Raw genomic sequence first — 19931 nt, forward strand, 5'->3', positions numbered from 1 at the left:
GATCGGGAGCAAGTATTAAGGACTTATGTTAAACATGCAGCAGCATGATGTTTCCAAAGACAGCCAATTTAGTTTGAACGTTATAAAAATTCAAGTACTGTATATAATGGAGGAAATAATGAAGTGAAAACGGATCAAATATGATCAAAACAAGTTAAAATGCTTTTTCCATTGAGTCATGAAAAATTGCAGGCATTAGCTCACCCTTAAACCCCTCATTGAGGAATAACATCCCCTCCACATCCTTTGCACCACCTTTCTGGAGTGGAGGAACACCAAGGTTAAGTCCATCATTGAAGTAAGGGAAAACCTCTGTGCTGATTTCCAGATTATTTTCCTTCACGCACTGCTTTCACTTCAGCCCTCCCTCACAAGACTTATGGTCTCAGCACATCACATAGAGCTAGCATCAATCAAACTTCCTGGAGTCATGTGATTTCAGTGGATGATGGTAGAATTTGTGCTTTCGGGCTCAACCCCACCATCTTGAGCATCAAACAGAATGGCAGATATAGCATTAGAAAGGGGATACTCTTGCTAGTCAGGCAACACTGCTCCTTACTCCATTTCTGCTTCAGGGTCACCACACGAAAGTAATTACTGAACAGGGATCACATTTTATACTACCAGGTGATTGTTTTTACAAGGCACAGGTTAGATTTTGCTGTGTTTTACCCATGTCCTTTCTATTTTTTTGCCCTCAATCTGACATTCCACTCCACCACCAAAGGGCAGAGAGCACCACTAGACAGCAGGTTTTACCCATTAGTTCAGTGGGTGAGGTGGTTCTCTGTGGTATTTGAAAGGAATTGGATAATTGGGATGGGAGGAATACCCACTACAAAAAATAATTGCATCTGTTGCTACAGTGAACCCTTAAAGTCACTAAATTAACCTGAGTTCATTCTCCTGGTAACTATTACACAGAACTTCAGGCCACCTTAATTTAGGGTAGTATGTTAAGTAATTATACAGTACCAAAACAGAAATGGTCAAAACGGAGAACAAACAAAATTAGAAAAATAGAGTAATATTTAATAAGGGGACCCAAATATATGATTTAATTTTTTTTTTTAAGTAGAAATAGCTTCAATAAGCACAAAGTGCCAATGATGGTCAATGGTCACGTAGACCGGGACTTAGGTTAAGTTTGAGGCTGATTGTGATAGAGAGCAGGTCGGATAAACCAATCAGTTTCGTCCTGGTCAACAATTGTATCTTCTGACTTAGTTCTTTAAGTCCCATTCCACCAGAGCAGTACCCTTCTAACCCCACCAGGGCCTCAGTGGTGGCACTTAGAGACTCCCAGGGTGTCAGGTAGAGTACAACAGCAGGGTCCAAGTCCAGCTGCCACTGGTAACTGTGCAGTTTCAGGAAAGGCATCTTGTGGCTTGTGTCTGTGTAGCTGTAACAGGAAGTAAACTTTATGACCCTTGAAGTTCATTTCTTCTGGATAGAAGAGGCAGCATGTCCACTCCATCAGCACTCCTCTCAGGTCACAGACAGCAGGTCCATTCATCTAATGTTCTTCCCTGGGTTCAGCAGTGTTCTGAAGTGGGTCCCTGGAGGTGCCACGTTTATGCTTAGCTAGTGGGTGGCAATGAACTCCTGGTCACACCCTAACCAATGGGATATAAGGTCCCAATGCCAACCCTACGCACTGGGCATATCCAAGATAGCAAAAGTCTTCGGCCACACTAAACTTGGGCTGTGTGTGTTGAGGGGGACAGTGTAATATGCGAATCCTAGTGTCCTCCTACATCTAACTCCAAAATCCAGTTTGAAGCAACTAATGTATCCCCAAACAACCTAGAGACAGATGTTTGGGAGAGCAGAAGCAGGGTTTTCCAGCAACCGGGCAGTGGCTGCATAAGAACTATCTTGGCATCCTTTCTGTCCTTTCAAGTGTGCCCTCAACGTTGTATGTAAACCCAGCAGACCTGCCAAACAGGATTTTACACTCCCAGCTGGATTTGGCACTGCAGTGTAAAAAAGGAAATCCACAGCCCCCATCCTGCAAAATCTGTGAGTTTCAGAGAATTCATCTCAGCCCATTAATGTCAGTCAATTATTTCCTCCTTAGAGGTATTTCACACCTATTCATGTGCTAATCACTGGCTGGGAGAAGTTGGAGATCACTAGAAAGGCATGTCTTGCATTGTTCATAGCACATTTGCTTAATGGTTGTCCCAGGTTTGATCCGTTTCTGTGGTAGTCACCAGAACCAACCACACAAGTGGAGTAGCTTTTTTACTGGGACAAGTGGAAGAATGCTGGGTGGTAGGAATTTTCTGGATCCCTGCCGGTTCTCAAAGATTACATCACAGAAATGCAAGGACAATTTGTGATCTCAGTCAAAATTTGAGATTCGCAAAGCATTGTGGGTAAGGAAATCTAATGGGATCTGCACAAAGAACACCACACTGGACCCCCAGTGTGTAAGGTTGGTATGGTTCCCTAGGTGGCAGATGAGCCTAGTTAACGCAGCTACCCTTGTTGCCAAATCAGGCCAGTTTTTCAACAGGAAATGTTGTCTCCACATTTCATTTTGGGACACTTCCTGTGTAAGACACAAGTGAGGTACCTTTTTAGCAGGAGATGTGGGGGAATGCTGGGGGGTAGAACATTTGTGACCCCCTTCAGCAGATTCCAGAACTTTCCTTCACAGGAATCTGAGGAAAATGTGTGCTTTTAGCCAGATTTTGAGTTTTGAGAAGTATTCTGGGTAATTAAACCTGGTTACAGCCACACAAGTCACTGCACCGTGGATCCCCCCCTGGGTGTCCAGTTTTCAGAATTCTTCAGGTTTAGTAGGTTTCCCTAGGTGCTGGCTGAGCTAGTGCCCTCAATCCACAGCTACCCAAATTGCAAAAAAATGGTTTATTTGAGAGGAAAAATGTGTTCTGTCTTTATGTTTTGGGCCCTTTTCTGTCTTGGGTGCAAGTCCCACCCACACAAGTGAGGTACTATTTTCATCAAAAGACATGGAGGAACGCTGAGTGACAGAACATTTGTGGCTCCCCATGAGAAGCCAGAACTTTCCCTCAACGAAATAGGAGGAAAATGAGTGTTTCTTGCCACATTTTGAGGTTTGCAAGGGATGGGTAAATACATCTATTAAGAGTCACACAAGTCACAACAACCTTGGCTCCCTTGGGTGTCAAGTTTTCAGAATTGTGTGGGTTTGGTAGGTTTCCATAGATGGCAGCTGAGCTGGAGCCCAAAATTCACAGTTTACTCAATTTGCACAAAAAGGGGTTGGTTTTGAGTGTAAAAGCTTGATCTATCAATGGTGCGTTTTGGGCCCTTTGCTGCCGGGGGCACTAGGCCCTCCCATACAAGTGAGGTAGCATTTTTATCTGAAACATGAGGGAACGCTGGTTAGTAGGAAATTTGTAGCTTCACCAGATTCCAAAACTTTACCTCCCAGAAATGAGAGAGAGGAAAATGTGTGTTTGCAGTCACAGTTTGCGGTTTTCAGGTAATAAAACCTGGTGAGAGCCACACAGGTCACACCATCCTGAGTATCACCTGGGTATCTGGCTTTCAGAAATGTCGGGCTATAGTAGGTTTTCCTGGGTGGTGACTAATCGTGGTACACAATCCGCAGCTACCTACATTGTAAAAAGAAAAAGTCTCCTGGTCAGGTTTTGGAAAAAAAAAATGGGCTACCTTTTGAACAATCCTAAAACTGTGGTCAAAAATGATTTTTTCTTTTAAATTGGCTCTGCTTGTTTCTGAAAGCTGGGAAAGGTGATTTCAGCATAGCAAACCTTTTGTTGATGCCATTTTCATGAAAAAAACAAGTTCAAAGCAGCGCTCCTCACAAGCACTTAACCACTCTGTAACATATGAAAACATACTCACAGACATATAAAGATAAACATTCAAGCACACAAACACATAAAACCATAACCTAACCTCATTCTGTTGTGTAGTGTTCACCCATGCTCCCACAGTGGTCTTTTGCCAGGCACACACAACACAGCTTTTCTTTGGGAATACTAGTTCCTAAATTGTAGAACATGTTGTAACTCTGTAAGACTAACAAAACCACCAGTGTTTTGGGAAATCCCTTTGTTAACCCTCCCCCCCTCATCCTTGGAATAGCCCCCTCCAAAAGTTTTGCCTTCAAACTTCCTGTTTTTGCTGACTTTTTTTTTCTGGCCTTAGGACTCTGCACACTTTACCACTGCTAATCAGTGCTGAAGTGCTTGTGCTATTTCCTTAAAATGTGTTAGATTGGCTTATACTCAGCTGGCATATTTAGTTTACTTTTAAGTCTGAAACTACCTGTGCCCAGAGCCTGTAAATTAAATGTTACTAGTGGGCCTGCAGCACTGGTATTGCCACCCACACGAGCAGCCCTTTAAAACTACACACAAAGGGTGGATGGGCAAGCCTGGGTCCTGTTTAAACTGCCATTTCGACATTGCTAAAAAAAACTTTTGTCGGGCTCAAACCTTCTTCTTTAAAACATATATAGGTCACCCCTAAATTAAGCCCTATACAGCCCTAAGGGAAGGGTGCTGTGTATTTCAAAAGTTGGGTATGTACTTTTAAGTTTTGCATGTCGTAGTTGTGAAAATGCATACATTATTTTTTTCACTACTGCTAGGCCATCCTCTCACATAAGATAACATTGGAATGACCTCATTACATTTTATAAGTGTAATTTCCGAATGGGAACATTTAACCCTTTCTGGGTTTGGTGTCTCCGGAATCGCAATTTAAACTCCTAACTTATGGTGAAGTCTAATTTTAAAGTACAGTCCTTAAAATGTCACTTTTAGAAACTTGGCTTTTTCTTGATTTAGCCGTTTGGTGTCTGCAACCTGACTCTGGGTCTCATGACTGGGTGTGGGTCACAACTGAGCTTTGTGTATTCCTCCTAGACAGCCACACACAATGGAGCTTAGTTGTGACTGGATGGGTCATCACAGGCAGGATGGGATGGAGGTGGGTAGCTGCATACCCCCTGTAGTTAGTCTGGAGCCAGGGCCAGGCTGGCAGGACACCTGTGCAACTCAAAGGCATGCCTCTTGAAGCTTTACTACTCAGAGGCACAACTGGGTATAAATACTGGACCTCAGACTCAAACTCTTCAGTACACTTCTGGATAGGACTATACTCTTCAATGAAGAAGGAATTCTGTGCTTTTAAAAATACTAACACTCTGCTGGACTGCTGCTCTGATGGAAGCTTGCTGCCTTGATGTGCTCACCTGCTGCCTTCCTGGCTGGGTGATGAGGACTAGACCTGCATCTCTTGAACCCATATCTCAGCGTGACTCCAAGTGCTAGTTGGCTAGCCTCCTGATCTGAAGCCTGCAGGACATAACAGGCTTCCAACAACCTTATCTGCACCTGGACTTTGTCATCTCTGAGTTTACCTTGCCAAGTGGCGCCACCCCATTCCTGGACCCTTGGAAGTGGGCTTAAAGTGCTCTGCCACCCTCTGGATACAGTGGAACCGACACATCTCCTCTGCTGCTTGCTGAAACTCCAAGAGGAACTGATGCATCTCTGCAACTGTGTGAACTGGACCCGTCGTAAAGACCAGCATCGTCGCTGCAATGCCTTCAAAAAAGTCACTGCACGTCGCATCCTTCTGACACACCCTTGCATCCCTAGTGGTTGGCAGCCTCAATGACAACCAAGTGCTCCGCATCGCAGCCTAACAGCTCTCTAGAACCAATGCATCACCCAGACTGCGCACCGCATCCTTGATACCGGACTTTGTACAGTATGCCCCATCAATGGGAATCATCGATGATGATGCAGGCCCTTGCGTCGCAGTCTTGCTACATCTTGGAACCCACGCATCGCTTTGGCTGTGCAATGCATCTTCAATGTGGATCCTTGCAACGATTCTCAAACCAGGATTTAAGGTACTGTGTTTAGTAGAGCTGACTGGATCCCTTTAGCTGGTTTACACTCCATCGTGGTTGACCTGAACATATGACTTTGTCCCGGACTGGTGCAATCAGATATCCACAATTGTCGCATTGTGCTTTTTGGTGCTATTTTCACTAGAACCTTTAAAATATAATTTCTCTGGATTGGATTTCTGTTGTTTTGGAATTGTATATTTATTAAAGACAGTTATATTTTTATAAATTGGAGTGGGATAATTTCTATGTGGAGTTTTCACTTTTACTGTTTGAAATGTTGCACAAATACTTTGCACATTGCCTCTAAGTTAAACCTGACCGCTCTGTGCTAAGCTACCAAAGGACAGGTTAATGTATGGTTGTCTTGTAGCTGTCTCTGCCAAGGACTGTGGTTGCTGCTTGACCAGGGCTCACATCCCAGTCGGCCCTCAGCCCAGTTTCTTACACCCTTGAAACCAACATTTTAAACAAATCATCAGTCTAGGGACTTTTCTCCAAGACAATTGGTCGAAGAATGCAGCTAATGGTACACTCATTATTGTAAAGAACTTTAATGGCCTGGTACTTAGAAGTTTAAGTGTTTTATTTTTTAAACATTTTTATTCCTCTACATTTCAGTTTCCTGAAAATATTATGAGGTGATCTCATAATATCTCATTACTTTACAAAGCACCTAAGCAAATGTCAGTTCACTCTTGTTCACTGTCAGACCCTATTCTAGAGGGGGCCTGATGCATGCAAGGGCTGATGGACCTCAACTGTGAGGTTGTAGTTTGCCTGCCTCTCTCCCATGGCCTGTTGGTCTATGGCTCTATCAAATGGGCAAAGTACAACCCTTCAGCCCTTGACTCTTAGCAGTAGGGATGGCAAGCAGTTACCGGCTGTTCAGGAAGATAGTGTGGCCGTTCTCAATCTCAGTGCTCAATCACAGCGCTTAACTACCATAGACACAATGCTTGAATGTCCAAGCCATTGCTTATCTTTTAGGGGAAGAGATTTATTTTAACGTACCCTAGAAAAGAAAACTGTATTATGAAAATAAAATGCAATCTTCTCTACTCTGTTCTCTGTCATACACCATTTCACTGTCAAGACATATAAAACACATTACTATATGTCCTACCTTAACCATACACTGCACCCTGCCCTTGGTGCTACCTAGGGCCTACCTTAGGGATGTCTGACATGTAAGAGAAGGGAAGGTTTAGGCCTGGCAAGTGGGTACTGATGACGCTGAAATGAAGGTTTTACATTTATTAGCGCATAAACGTAGTGCTGCAATAATCAAGTGTGACTTTAATCGAACTAAATAAGATTGTACGGGGACAAATGTGCCCTCAGAGTAGTTTGCCAACATTTATAAGCGTGCTTCATATAACGTGATGTATTAGAATTGTACTAGTTTGACATAATCGTAAACGTGTGCCATGATTTGCTTGTTAGAAATGCTTTAGCTTAGCATAACTTTAGTGGAGGCTTTGGCCTAGCTGCCTTGTCTCACGGTTTAGATGCTCGTATTTTTCCAATGTGCTAATAAACGTGTATTCTTGCTTGAAGCTGTACTTTTCCAGTGAGATCGGTTCACATGCTTATCTTTAAGGTTTCGTGCCAGCCTGGCATCTTTTTTCTTCACTCCAAGGTCAATCTGCAGGTGCAGACAATGGACGCTCTGAAAGTGAGTTAATTGGTAAAATATGTTGCAACTTACGTTCCCGACTCCAAGGATAATGTATGCCTAGGTAGAAGCTTGAGAACTGTTGTTTTTGATTGGATAATTTGAAGCCAACCTATGAACCCTCCAATGGAAGACCCTACTGGATTTGAACTGTTGTCTATTTAAACCAGGTGCACAAGAAGAAAGTAGCCATTACGGACATTACAGCCCATATACCCGCCATTTTGCAGGACATTGCAGCTATTATGGCCCACCTTGCTGCGACGCCATTTTGAGAGACTTTGATGCTTTCTCTAATCGAGAGAAAGAGACTTTAAGTAATTCTCGCCCTAGAGACTTTAACTTTGATACGTCCCTTTGCATGAAGTAATAGTTGTCCTTTTATCTTGCCGCCGTGAGACAATTGCCCCCGTCCACCCTGCCCCTTTGCCCCGTCCCATGCTGATCGGAACCGGTACCCATGCTGATCGAAACCGGTACCTGTGAGACGAAGACTTCCTTGAATGCTGATTGAATTTGGTAAATATGAAAGGAAAATTGTACAATTGCATTGTGTTTTCTTTTTAGGTAACCAACTGCTGATTTTGGATAAGCGCCTTAGTTAGGAGTTTTCCAAATTGATGTTGCTAAATTGTTTTTGCATGAAGTCCCACATGCCGATGCTAATTTGGGGTTAGATGAGGATTCATTTGATGCACGATGCAATTTGAGACCTTGTTATGCTGACTAAATGTATGCAATTAGCCCATTACAGATCGTAGTTTTAGTGGTTTGCGTTGCCATCATAGAAGGCATTGTTATAAAAATGCTGCATAGATTGCATCTTTTCCGCCGTTATGGACAGCTATTAATGTTCATTTACATATATCATTTGGTGTTGAGACACATCTACATTGTGCTAGCTTTGTTAATGTAGGGAAATAAATTCATTAACTTTGCATAAACTGGTGTGGTTATTCATGACCGAAAGGTCATGGTTTCGCCGAAATGTATTCTGGATTAATTGTGAAGTGTTATGTTGATCAGGGCATTGCTTATGTCGTTATTGATTATTGATTGTTGATTTTGATTGATTATTCCCGAGTAAGGAGAGTCCCACTTGGGCAAAAGATTCATCGACCCAAGAGCGTCCAACTACTGGTAAATTATTAGGCTGGGAACGCTCTATCAGTAGATGGTAGCAGAGGACGGTTACGCCTTTTGGGACCCATTAGTCTTAAAGTACATGGTGTTGAATTAACGGTTACGCCCTTTGAGACCCCACTCGAGAAGTTGAATTAGATTTTTCTTGGGTAAACAGATTGAGAGAATGATGATGGGCTAAGTCCCCCGCGACTTTCCCGGGATCTCAGGGCTTGCGAATGGAGAGAATGGAGGTGTGGAATCGGCGTTGGTGGTACTAGTGACGGTATGAGTGAAGTTAGGGTTTTGCGCTTGCACAGCTTATTGCCGCAGATTGTGTGAAAAGGTTGCGAGGATTTTAGAGAATAGCGGAGGTGCGACTCCGAGTGTAGAAGTAGAGAAGTCGTCGAACTTCATAGAGAATAGCGGAGGTGCGACTCCGAGTGTGAGAGTGGGGAAGTCGTCGAACTTCATGTGCGTGTGGCGCTTTGTGCAGAAAAAGGTCCACGTGGTTGTTGTTGTTGTGACGGGCCCTGCGAGGTCAAGAGACTCCGGAGTATGTTGAAAAGTGTATGAGACACTTGTTTATGTTGTGGTCTGGTCGGTTTAATAGGTTGATCGGGCGTGGTCAACGAGTCGGTACGTGTGTTAAGGGAGTGAAAGAAAACTTCGACTTCGGGCTTTGACAAATTCTAAGTGCACTAGAATAGATCATTGACAAGTTGAGAGCAGAGTCTGCGGGTCAGATTTGCTTGTGAAAGTGGGGACCGAGAAAGATGGAATAACTGCAGAGGCTAGTGAAAAATCCCTAAGGTCCTGAAGCGATTGTGTTACCCTTCCTGTAGTAAACCGACAGATCTGTTTTATTATTATTTGGTTGCTCACGATACATGCTAGAAGTTGTTACGAGAGGAGCTGAGTGAAGGAGGACAAGCCGCAAGGCTTTGTCAGCCGCAATGTGTGTGAGTGTGACGTCACTAGGAGCCGCGCTGGGATAGATTGGTTGCAGAGAAGGGTCGCGCACGGATTGGACGCAGTCCGTGGGGCTCGATTGGAAGGGGAAAGGCAAGCGAAGAGTATTCCGGGAATTAAAGTCACCTATTGATTACAAACTTTGTGAAATAAAAGACGAGAAAATGAAATTTTTTAAAGCATTAAAGAGTGCGATGAAGGGGGAGTCTTACATTAAAGCGAGCGTAGGAGAGGAGACGCCACCCGAAGGTACACCAGCTTACATTGTAATGGAGGAAAAGGGGGTAGCTCCGTGTCTTTGGCTAAAGCAATGGCACAAGCTGACAGAGAAACATGGGAGCATAGCGTTCCCGATCCATGGGACATTCAATATAAGGATCCTAGAGAATTTGAGATTCGCGATGTACGACATGAAGGTACCTCCAAGACCAGCACAGTTTGAGGCTCTAGCGATTTGGGAACTAATGGCTAGACAGCAACAGCAAAAGAAGTTCGAGACCAGGATAAGGAAGGTAGAAAAGACACTAGCGGACGCTAGGTGGGATAATTCACAGAAGGTGTGGAGGTCAGATATATTGCAGGGGATAAAATTGTTTCCCGCAATTGCTAAGGACGAAGAGGCGACAGGCAAGAAAGCTACCTGTAAGACAAACGGGAGGTGTTCCAAAGATAGAGAAGATGAGTCAGATGATGAGGAGTTCATCATGCAATTGCTGAACGACCGTCCACCGCCTTATGCGGAGAGTGGACAAGGTCCAAGTACCAGTTCTGCCCCTCCGGCACCGGTACAGAGTAATGAAACTCCAGATTCAGAAACGCCATCGGGATATAAGGACCCGAGTTTAATGTTCACCCCGCAGATACCGCAGGTTAGGAGAATATACCCAGATGTGCCTATGTTGAAACCAGCAGAAAACTATCAGCCGCAGGTCCCAAGGTACTACAGCAGTGACACCGGTACGGGAATGATTTTAGATCCAACCGTAATGGGAGTACAGAATGGTCACAACCCAACATTGGCACAAGCTGAATCAACCCAGTTTTTGATGCCTCAAAAGCAGATGCAGGGGGGAACGGCACATGCTCAGATGACGGGGAGTCAGACGGGCATGCCGGCAATGATGACTCATAGTGTGGGAATGAACATGTCTCAGAACATGAGGAATGGACAGAACCCAGATGCGATATCCCTACCCATTACTGTAGGTCCTCCGGTACCTTTGTACAGTCAGCCTAACTCAGGTATGAGCGGTCAGGGATTAATGGTGCAGAATGGGACAGAAAGGAGGTGCATAGAAAACACTCCAGGGATAACTCCGATAGCGGCTCAGCCAACTGGATCTGGGTCCTTGATGGAGTTCAGTCCCATATGTGGTCAGTTAACAGTGGTGAGGTCGAGTCCCCCACTGATAATACCGCTATCATCGAGCACTGAAAAGTTGCCGCAACCATCAATGGCAGTCGATGTGAATGCTACACTGATGGGGTTGAATGCCCAACAGCTAACACAGTGGTTCAACAGTCTGAATTCCACACAAAGCTCAACAAGCGGGAAGGGGGAAAACTACCTGAATAGGGTAAGGTTGAGCATGGAAGCAGAAGAGTTGGTGGAAGGGACTATGGGTGTGAATAGGTTAGAGTCCTATTCGGAAGAAGAGCTGAGGTATCTATGTCCCAGGATTACGAGAGAAGTGAACAAGGTACATAAAAGGTTGCAAGAAATAGCTGACAAAAACGGGGTTGAGATAGACAAGACAAAGCACTTGAGCAGGAGCTATAGATTGGATTTTGGGACCACAGACTTTGAACACATGAGGTCAGCAGGCATGAAGACGCACCTTAGAGAATTGCTGCAGAGTGCACAAGTGTGGAGGTGCCTAGACAAATGGGAAAGCAGGTGGGCTAAGAAAAAGGAAAAGAAGAAAGACAGTGTCCCGGAGCACAAGGAGAAAAGACCACAGAGTAGTGATGCAGTAACCATGTTACCAATGAGGGAGACAGCAGGGGGAAAATTAATACATGTACCATGGCACAGAAGCGACATTCAGTCTTTTACGGATGATTTTCCCAAAGTGAGAGAGAAACCCATTGAATGGTATCAACAGACTGATAGGTTTGTGAAGCTTGCAAAATGTCTTTGGGAAGACCTGAACACCCTCTTTGAGATTGTGGTTCCGGCAGATTTGTGGGAAGAATGCAAAAGGGCCGTAGGTTGGCCGACAAGTGAACCAGAGAGAGACAGGGATACGGGTGCACCATCACCTATGGTGATGAGCTTGTACTATAAGGTGATTGAGCATTTGAAGACGAAGGTTGCCGCGAAAAATGTGGATTGGCAGAAGATTGATCGAACTGCCCAAGAGGCTAAAGAGTCGATTCATGGTTACTATGAGAGGTTGTTGAAGGCGTTCAAGAACTACAGTGGCACGGAAACAATAGAGGCGAAGGACATGCTTCATTTTGTGTTTAGATTTGTGGAAGGGCTGAGGCCAGAGATAAGTCAGATGATAAAGTCGCATTTGATTTACTGGCAGTCGAAACCTATTGATGAAGTGTTGAATTATGCGAAATACTGTAGTGACGAGATTGAGGTGAAACAGAAAAGGTTGAAAGAGAAGGTGATGATGATGCAGCTTAAAGCAGCTCAGACAGGTTTGCAAGGGTTGCAAGGGTTCCAACAGCAGATACCGCAGCCGCAGGGAAATATGGTGTTTCAGCCACAGGTGAGAGGCAGAGGCAGAGGAGGTTTCGGGAGTAATGGTCCGGATTTGAACACTGTTGTGACTCCGAATGGTATGCAGGCAATGAAAAGGGTGATGCCGTGTCACGCGTGCGGAATTGTTGGACATTGGAAACGCGAGTGCCCAATGATGGTGCAGGAAGGTGCAGGTGTTGGTCAGCAAAACAATGATGTCAATGCATTCCAGACAATGAGGGGACCGAAAATGAGAGGTCCAAATCCAAATTTTCAGACCATAAACCAGCTGCAGGGATTACAGCCCATGCAACCGCAGCAGATGCAGATGCCCCGTATGCAAATGACGCAAATGCAGCCAATGCAACAGCAGTTACCCATGGTACCTAATCAGCAAATGCAAATACCCTTGGCACCAATGAATCAGCAGCAGGTGATGGTTCCTCCACAGGTCTCGGGTCAGGTGATGAGTACAAACGGCACAGTACAACAGTTCCCATTACACAGTGAGAATGGAATAAACGATGTATGGGAGAGTGAAAGTTCAGATGAGGAGGGAAATTGTGTGCTTGCAGCATCCTTGGAAGTTGATCAAAAGGGTCCATATGTGGAGGGAAAAGTTATGGGTCATCGTGTTTCATTCTTGGTTGACACAGGAGCCACACGTTCAACTGTTAGGAGCATTGAAGTACCAAATTTGCCCCTCTCAGGGAGAACAGTTCAAGTGGTGGGAGTAGCAAACAGGTACCTGACGAACCCAATCACAGATCCAGTACCAATCAGCATTGGTAACTACCAAGGGTTACATAATTTTGTGGTATGTGACTCAAGCCCGATAGCACTGTTAGGGAGAGACCTATTGTGCAAATTGGGATGTTCGATTATGTGTTCGTACGATGGAATAAGAATTCAGACGAGCAGTGATGGGGAAGAAGAGGACAGTGTAGAAGGGGACGAGATGGAAATTGCCGATGAAAAATATCCTCTGATTAACCTTCTTCCGATGTTAACTGAAGAGGATATTCCAGCTGAATTACGGGAAACAGTCGGAAAAGAAGTGTGGGATATGACAGGAAAGGAGGTGGGGTTGGTGAAAGGAGTGGAACCAGTGAAAGTGACAGTAAAACCCAATGTAACATTTCCCCAGACCCCACAATACCACATGGCACAAGACACCCTCATGAAAGTCGCCCAACTAATTGACGAGTTCGTAAAACAGGGAGTACTGAAAGAAGTGTTGAGCAGTCCATGTAATTCACCAATCATGGGACTAATAAAGCCGAGTGGAAAGGTCAGAATAGTGCAGGACTTGAGGAAAATAAATGACATCATAGTCAAATGCTGCCCTGTAGTACCAAATCCAGCTGTGATAATGTTTCAAGTCCCTTGCGATGCCGAGTGGTTCTCAGTCATCGACTTGTCACAAGCATTCTTTTCGGTGCCTCTTCATGAGGACAGCCAATTTCTATTTTGTTTCAAATTCTTGGACAGAGTTTACAGTTGGTGTCGAATTCCTCAAGGGTTTTCTGAGTCACCGTCAATTTTCAATCAGATTCTAAAGAAAGACTTGGAAGCGTTAGAATTGCCATTCGAGTCAGTCCTAGTACAGTACATTGATGACTTACTGATTGCATCCAAGACAGAAAGTGGCTGCACAGCCGACACCATTGCCCTACTGAACCACTTGGGAAGGAATGGACACAAGGTGTCACCTTCAAAATTGCAGTTCTGTCAGAAGAAAGTGAAATATTTGGGTCACCAAATTGAGAAAGGGTCACGGAGAATAATGAAGGAAAGAATAACAAGTGTACTTCAAATGAGTCCACCAAAGACGAGGAGGGAGGTGAGGAAGTTTTTGGGGATGGTGAGCTACTGTCGCCAGTGGATTCCCAACTTCTCAACTCTAGCCAAGCCTTTACTGAAACTGACCCAGAAGGATGCATTGGATGAAATTGAGCTGAAAGGAGATGAGATGGATGCTTTTATTGAATTGAAAGAATGCATGTGCAGGGCTCCAGCTTTAGGTATGCCTGATTACACAAAGCCTTTCACATTGTTTTGTCATGAACGTGATGCATGTTCTTTGTCTGTCTTGACCCAAGCCCATGGTGGCATAAACAGACCAGTAGCGTATTTTTCAGCTACTTTGGATCCGGTCGCAGCAGAACTGCCTGGGTGTTTGCGCGCCGTAGCAGCAGTTGGTATCAGCCTCACTCAGAGTGAAGGAATAGTGATGGGACATCCATTAACAGTCATGGTCCCTCACTCAGTTGAGATACTTTTGACCCGCTCCCGAACACAACACATGACTGGAGCAAGACTCACAAGGTATGAAACAATAATTCTGGGCTCACCGAATGTGCAGCTGAAAAGGTGCACTACGTTGAATCCAGCAACCTTGCTTCCCTGTGAAAATGCTGAAATTGAGAACGCTGAAGACGTCGAGCACGACTGCCTTCAGGTGACTGAATTTTGCACAAAACCCCGACCTGACATTAAGGATACTAAGCTTGATGAAAATGACCAAATTGTTTTTGTTGATGGGTCATGTTTAAGAGATGCATTGGGAATATTGAAAGCAGGATATGCTGTATGTACTGTAACAGGTGTCTTGGAAGCGTCCTGGCTTCAAGGAGTCTATTCTGCACAAGTAGCAGAGCTTGTAGCCCTTACAAGAGCATGTCAACTGTCTGCATTGATGAAGGTTACCATTTACACTGATAGTCAGTACGGGTTTGGAATTGTGCACGACTTTGGGCAACTATGGTCACAGAGAGGTTTCCTGACTTCTTCAGGGTCGCCAGTGAAAAACGGGGAGAGAATAAGGGAATTGTTACACGCCATTCAAATGCCAGCCGAAATTGCAGTGGTAAAGTGTAGTGCTCATACAAAAGGACAGGACTATGTTTCCTTGGGAAATGCATATGCGGATCAAGTCGCAAGATTTTGTGCCTTGAACTGTATATTGCTCAGGGATGAGTGGAATTCGATAAGTGAGCCAGAGCTCGAACCAGCTGAAGCATTTGCCTTGAAGGTCGTAGATACAATGGATGAACTAAAAGCATTACAGAATAGCGTCAGGGAGGATGAAAGGGCTTCCTGGATTAAGTCACAATGTACACAGAGACCAGATGAGTTATGGGTTTCAAATGAGGGAAAATATGTTTTACCAAATTGTCTCTTATCGCAGCTAGCGCGGTTCTATCATGGGCAGGCTCACCTAGGGAGAGATGCCATGATAAGATTGTTCAAAACTGATTGGTTTAACCCCAGATTCCGTCAAGCTGCAGAAGCAGTCTGCCATCGTTGTGTCATTTGTCAGCAGATGAACCCAGGAAAGGGAACAGTTGTGAACGCGAGCCACATTGGCAGGGCGAGTGGCCCGTTCAGCAGAATGCAGATGGACTTTATTGAGATGCCTGTGCATGGAGGTCTGAAGTATGTGTTGGTGATTGTGTGCATTTTTAGTCACTGGATTGAAGCATACCCCACACGTAGAAATGACAGCCTTACGGTTGCAAAACTATTGTTGAGGGAGTTGATACCACGTTTTGGATTCCCGATCTCTTTAGAATCAGATAGGGGAAGTCACTTCAATAACGAGGTGATAAAGTTACTTTGCGAAGCGCTGAACATTGAGCAAAAACTGCATTGTAGCTATCGCCCTGAAGCATCAGGACTGGTGGAGCAAATGAATGGTACACTGAAATCAAGAATGGCGAAAATATGTGCATCGACAAATTTGAAATGGCCTGACGCATTGCCTTTGGTGTTAATGTCAATGAGAAACACCCCTGACAGAAAGACTGGACTGTCCCCGCACGAAATCCTCATGGGCAGGGCCATGAGACTTCCTGCAGTTCCCGCAAACGCGCTTTTGAATATTACAGATGATATGGTGTTAGACTACTGCAAAGGTCTGGCTGACGTGGTTCGCTCTTTCTCTCACCAGGTGGAAGCAACCACCTTGCCACCGATCCAAGGTCCAGGGCACACACTGAAAGCAGGTGACTGGGTCGTGATAAAGAAGCACGTGAGGAAGTCGTGTCTGGAACCCCGTTGGAAAGGCCCTTTCCAAGTGATCCTGACAACAACTACCGCTGTGAAGTGTGCGGGGGTTCCCAACTGGATTCACGCCAGTCACACAAAGAAAGTGTTGTGTCCCACCGATGAGGAAGTTGAAGCGCTGAAACTGCCAGTACCTGATAACAAAGTGCCGAGCGCTGAGACAGAGCAAAACAGAACCAGAAGCGAACAGGCAGAAATAGTCGAGAGAGAAATATTCTCTGAGGACGAAGAAACAGACTCACTTGGGGAAGACCAAGGAGAAACCTCAGACAGCGACGAAGCAGCTGAGGGTGACAAAGAGCCTGAAGCAGCTGAAGGTGACAGAGCCTGAAGCAGCTGAAAGTGACACAGAGCCTGAAGAAAATAACGGTGACAAAGGGCTCGAAAGAGGTGAAGAAGCAGGAGAGCCTGATCAGAGGAGGGCTTTCCCAGAAGCAGACGGTACAGAAAAGGAAAAGCAAAACCTGATTGACTCCCCAGAAGGAGGGGACAAGGCAGAACAGAACGAAACTGTTCAAATTTCTCCAGAAGAGATAGCAGGTCCCTCAAGTGGACACAGTGCAAAGAGAAGACCAAGTATATCACCAGTAAAACAAAGAGCTAGAGAAAAGTTAAACGACAGTGAAGGGCCAAAAGTGAAAGAGAAAAGAAAGGAAGTGTCTGTCGTGACACCGACATCAAGCGAAGGAAAAGACTTGGCCAAAGAGGAAAGTACCAGTGAGGCAGAGTCAAAGAGAGATGCAAAATTGAAAAGGAAAAGGATACCGAACAGGAGATATTCCGGTCCTGAATGGGCATATGTAGTCCATGACGATTGGACTGACGAATTTGTATCTCTTAGCCTCGAGAACGAAGAAGAAGAGATACCAATAGAAAAGAAAAGTTTTATGGACACTGTTGATTGAAAAGCTGGTAAATGACATTGCTTGCTATAATCTAACGTGATACAACCAGCTGAGACATTGCTAAACCGGATGAGACATTTGCTAACCTGATAAGACTTTTGAAAACCTGATTGACTCTTAAACACGATTTGAGACAACGTGCCAACTGAAAAAAAAAAAAAAAAAAAGAGTGAGTTATTGAACTTTGAAAAAATACAAAAAAAAAAGACTGAGTTATTGCCGAATTGAGACTGAGTTATTGCCGAATTGAGACTGAGTTATTGCCGAATTGAGACTGAGTTATTGCCGAATTGAGACTGAGTCATTGCCGAATTGAGACAAATGCTGCTAACCGATAAGTGACTTGGCTCCTGAAGAAAACTGTGTGAACATTGCGCTCGTTCAGCTTTGTAACTGAATTGCTAAATCGTTTCTTTTATAGGTGCTTCTAGCTCTCTGATTCTATACAGATCATGACACAAAACAGTAGAAAGAAATATTGTAAATATGCGTGTATAGGCTTGGTAATTGCATGTGTACTAATAATAATGGCAATAGTGCTTGGAATGCATGGTAAAGGTGAGAATGAGAAAATTGATGCTTCTACTCTTGCTCCTGTTACTGTCACTGAACTAACCGCACTGAAAAGACTAGAATTAGATGAGAGACACTTGCATGATAAAAAGGAGCTTTCGTATAATGTTTTCTATCGCTTGCTAACAGAATATGTTGAGACTATGGATGCGAAAGATTGTTATGTGTGTACACAGATACCGACATCGGTAACGGAAGGGGTGACTTATCATCACATGCCTCTTACATATGGGATTACATGTAGTATAGTAACTTCTAGATTTTATGGTCAAACCAACATACAGTATTTTTACTCAAATTATGATGTTACCTTTGCATATGTTCCTATAATCACGCAGCTAAGCCAGATTGCTAAAGATTGGGATGCTAAAATAATGAGGGAATTTTTCGAGCCAATGCAACCTTTTGAAACAGCTCACGCTCATAGGGAGAATCTTACCTGCTCCCTCTCTGCAGTAGAAATAAGTTTTTTAGATCGCACAGATGATAGAAGGGAACACATGAATGCGAAATTAGAAAAGGAACTACATAAGAGGACTTCAGTAGATAATTATGCTTTTGCCGCAATAAGAACACAAGGGAGAATAGCTTTAGATGCTTGGCATGTAGGGAAATTTTGTATATATCGAGGTGAATCTTATTATGACAACATTTTTGTAGGAGCGAGTGAGTGTAAACATACGTTTATCTTTAAGGCCAAATGGACATTCATGCTGAACGGACTTGACCCTGTCATACCAGGTGTATATTACATTTGTGGGCATAATGCCTATTATCGTCTTCCAAAGGGATGGTGGGGGAGATGTTATTTGGGTATAGTGTTCCCAAAGGTTTATCAACTGGATCACCTATCGATGATTCCAAAGACATCTGGATCCCATCGTATCCAGAAAAGAGAGAACGCAGCTGCTGTGGTAGGAGATATATTTGGAGCCATGATTCCTTCATTGGGAGTTGTGTTGAATTCCATCAAAATAAGAAAGTTGTCTACTATAGTGGATAACATGTTGACAAAGTTTTCAGGTGCTATAATCCTGATGGATGCTGAACTTGCAGCGGAAAGAGCTATGACTCTTCAAAACAGGCTTGCCCTAGACATTCTTTTAGCAAAGGATGGCGGCGTTTGCAAAATGCTTGGTGCGCGACACTGTTGCACGTATATTCCAGACAATAGAGTGAAAATTAAAACAATGCTTGCTAATCTAACAAAAGAGAGTGCAGATTTGAAGGAACTGAAAGAACCAGGAGTGTGGGAGAAGGTTGGAAAGGGAATTGTGTCAGTGGGAAATTGGCTTGGTGGCATTTGGAATGGAATACTGCTGAAAATAATACAGGGAATTCTAATAGTTCTAATTTGCATATTTGGAATTTGGGGAATAAAAAGGGGAATATTAATGATCATGGAAAGAATTAAAAGAAGGAAGAGAAAATGATGAAAAGAATGGCAGAAGAATACAAAGCAAGAACAAGGGGAACTAAAAGGCAGAGGGAACTGACAGAATTTTAATGGAATAAAATTTGTGGGAATAGTTTTGTGTGATGACAAGTAGTCATCAGAGGAGGGATTGATGACGCTGAAATGAAGGTTTTACATTTATTAGCGCATAAACGTAGTGCTGCAATAATCAAGTGTGACTTTAATCGAACTAAATAAGATTGTACGGGGACAAATGTGCCCTCAGAGTAGTTTGCCAACATTTATAAGCGTGCTTCATATAACGTGATGTATTAGAATTGTACTAGTTTGCCATAATCGTAAACGTGTGCCATGATTTGCTTGTTAGAAATGCTTTAGCTTAGCATAACTTTAGTGGAGGCTTTGGCCTAGCTGCCTTGTCTCACGGTTTAGATGCTCGTATTTTTCCAATGTGCTAATAAACGTGTATTCTTGCTTGAAGCTGTACTTTTCCAGTGAGATCGGTTCACATGCTTATCTTTAAGGTTTCGTGCAAGCCTGGCATCTTTTTTCTTCACTCCAAGGTCAATCTTCAGGTGCAGACAATGGACGCTCTGAAAGTGAGTTAATTG

This window comes from Pleurodeles waltl, chromosome 2_2 (assembly GCF_031143425.1).
Source record: "Pleurodeles waltl isolate 20211129_DDA chromosome 2_2, aPleWal1.hap1.20221129, whole genome shotgun sequence".
In the NCBI taxonomy this organism is placed as follows: domain Eukaryota; kingdom Metazoa; phylum Chordata; class Amphibia; order Caudata; family Salamandridae; genus Pleurodeles; species Pleurodeles waltl.